General features: G+C 40.1%; 1 pseudogene; it reads right to left on the bottom strand.

Annotated features, from left to right (window-relative positions):
- Positions 1–371: 371 nt before the first annotated feature.
- Positions 372–2733, bottom strand: LOC149383586 (uncharacterized; annotated as a pseudogene).
- Between the last annotated feature and the right edge of the window lie 423 nt (positions 2734–3156).

Raw genomic sequence — 3156 nt, 5'->3', positions numbered from 1 at the left:
CACAAATTTTCTCAATCCAGATCACAGCATAGGTCACAAATTTTATCAATCCAACTGAACCTATGAATTTAAGCTGATATGAGCTTTGTTTGTCTTAAATTTTAAAAACCACACACCCATAGACATCCCTAAACGTAGGCAAACAAAATATCACAGCATAGAAACCAAAATATCACAAGAGCAGCTTTCATTCAACATCAATGCAAATAACCAAAAGAGTATTAGCAGCTTTCATTCAACATCAATGCAGATAACCAAAAAGAGCAGTTTTAGCAGCTTTCATTCAACATCAATGCAAATAACCAAAAGCAGCAGTTTTAGCTGCTTTCATTCAACATCAATGCAAATAACCAAAAAGCGCAGCTTTCTAGTCACGAAGCCTCTCTTGCTTTTTGTTTCAACCTTCTCTCATTTCTCTTTATTGTTTCAGGATTATGGTCACTTTTAGGTGGTCTGCCCCTCTTTGTTGCTGGTTTAATCTGCATAGTCACGAGCTAGGTTAAATTAAAGCAAATAAAACATAGTGACATGTTCTGGCTTAGGTTAAATTAAAGAAAATTAAGGCAAATCAAAGCAAATCAATTTTAGGTTAAATTACATGCCTGTTTTACAATTGGATCAGGGCATGTCTTCTTTGAGTGTCCTGACTTCTTGCAGTTGCTACAACGATTTTGTTGGCCTTTCCTTGACAGTTTTGTGGCATGTTCGGGAGGAGGCTCATCGTTGCTTCTGTTTCTCATTTTTTAGGCCTTCCAGGGAGAGTTTGATTGGGTGGTGGGAGGATAGGGTGCAGTCCTGCTTCAGGCCACTTATCCGGACTAGTCATGGGCTCAATTATCCCACTATATGCTGCCATATATGCCTCTCTCTTATACCAATCATCGATGAAGCACATAACATCTAATCCCGAGGACCAAATACAAGTCAAGGCATGTCCACATGGTATGCCACTCAACTCAAAACCTCTACACGTACATGTCCTAGCTCGTAAGTCCACAACAAATGATTCATTTCCACGAACAATCACTTGGAACTTACCATTACCAGCTTGTGTTGACTGACAATACCTGGCTACCCCCTTGTTCTTCTCAATGACATCCATGATACGTTTTCCAACTTCATGCTTCCATTTTTGAACCTCTAATTTTTTTTTGGCAAAACGACACATGAGCCAAAATCTTATCTTCTCGAGTAAGGTTACAATCGGTTTGTCTCTGGCAGACATTATTGCAGCATTGAAGCTTTCACATAAGTTGTTCAGTAGCATATCACATTTCACAGTGTCTCTGAAATGTGATTTGCTCCATTCTTTGGGATCCTTCTTCAAGAGCCACTCGTACGCCTTCTCATCTTCTTCCTTGAGCACACTCATTTTTCTACTAAACTCTACACGGGTCATTGCTTGAGCACAAGCCCACAACATTTGCTTCAAAAGCAAGCCACTATGCTTCTGCTTGAAGTTAGCGTGAAGGTGCCTCACACAAAATCTGAACTCATCTCCCGGATAGACCTCTGCCAATGCCTTTTCCAAGCCTTTTTGTCTGTCACTCATGAACGTGAATCTGCTTGGATTCTGAATACTGAGGTCCTCACTAAGCAACTCTAGAAACCAAGTCCAACTCGATGTGTTTTCCTTCTCAACCACAGCAAAAGCAACAGGAAATTGTGAATTGTTAGGGTCAATACCTATTGCTGCCAAAAGCATACCCTTGCAATACCCCTTCAAGAAGCAGCCATCTAGGCCTATGATTGGCCGACACCCTTTATTGAACCCTTGTTTACAAGCTTCTAAACAGATGTATACCCTCTGAAATACTCTTTTTTCATTAATTAGAGTTGTTTTCAGTATAGCACTTGAACCTAGCAGTTGATAACGCTCAAAGTTAGTAATGAACATATCAACTTGTATTAGTGTACCATAATTAGTTAGAATTGAACATTCAAAGTTAGAATTGAACCTGGGTTGGTGGATGTTAGTTGCTTGCAATAGTCTGCGAGGATGGCATATTGATCTCTCACCGACCCCTCCAACATGTCTCTAGCACATTTCTTGGCCCTGTAGAACATAGTCTTTGTCACGTTTCTCAGCTTTGCAATGGCAGTCATGTCTTTGAAGCTCTGATAATCCATGTTCGGATTAAGCCGAAATTGCTCCAAAAAATGCTTCGCTAACCACGGGCTCGTCACATGCTTATTGTCGAAGACTATCCCACACTCGTGCTTGTCTATCAAAGTATTCACCCTCACAATCTTGGTGTCTAATCCCTGAACCCGAGCATACAAAAGCCATTTGCATCCATTTCCTTTACACTTAGCTCTTAGTCTATTTTGATCATTTGCCAAAAACTTGAATTCTCTATCTTCCTTTATAAACACCTCTCTCAGCACATTCCTTAAATCTTCAATAGATGGAAATTCCATTCCAAGCTTGAATTTGAAATCATCCATACCTGACCGTGGATTGTATTGTCTTTGACTCCGCCTCACGCCATCATATTCTTCTCCTTCGCTGCACAAGCTATCAAGGTCACTCCCAGACCTGAAGCCATCAGAATCTTCACTTTCCTCAACATGTTGGTCGTTATTGCATACTTCCTCGACGACCGTACGCCAGTCCGAATCATTCACCGTGTTCTGCGTGTTCGGCATTTCCTCTTCGTCGCCATCGTCGCCGAACTCTTCCTCAGCCAACAGAAACTCGTCGTCGTTCCCACTTCCATGTTCGTCTTCCATCTTTGTTCCCAAGCTCTTCTTCAAGCTCGATTTCGATGTTTCGCTTTTTAAATTTTTTTTTTGCTCTGTATGTTCGTCTTCCATTCAACCCGCGTGTTCTGTTTGAACTTGGGGTTTTTAGGTTTTTTTTTCTTTTTTTTACAACATTAAACATGTTAATAAGTAATAAATACGAAATTTGAATTAAAAAATTGAGTATTAGCATAAAAATAATGCTTTCGTGGGATATCTGTTAAAATAAACCCCTGGGTATTAACGGGGATACACAAACCAAACATTGAGTATTTGTCCCGTGAAAAAAAAAGTTAAGGCATTAAAGTGACACTACTTTAAAACAATGAGCATTTATGCCGCCATTAACTCAAAAAAAAATTGCTAAGTATCTCAGTTCGCCATAGTAATAAAGGGGAGGTGGGCCGAACT

This window comes from Urtica dioica, chromosome 10, assembly GCF_054948205.1.
Source record: "Urtica dioica subsp. dioica isolate 48M chromosome 10, U.dioica_male_clone48M_v1_H2, whole genome shotgun sequence".
Taxonomy (NCBI): Eukaryota; Viridiplantae; Streptophyta; class Magnoliopsida; order Rosales; family Urticaceae; genus Urtica; species Urtica dioica.
Note: the sequence above shows the minus strand (reverse complement) of the source record. Positions and strands in the feature narration are given on the sequence as shown.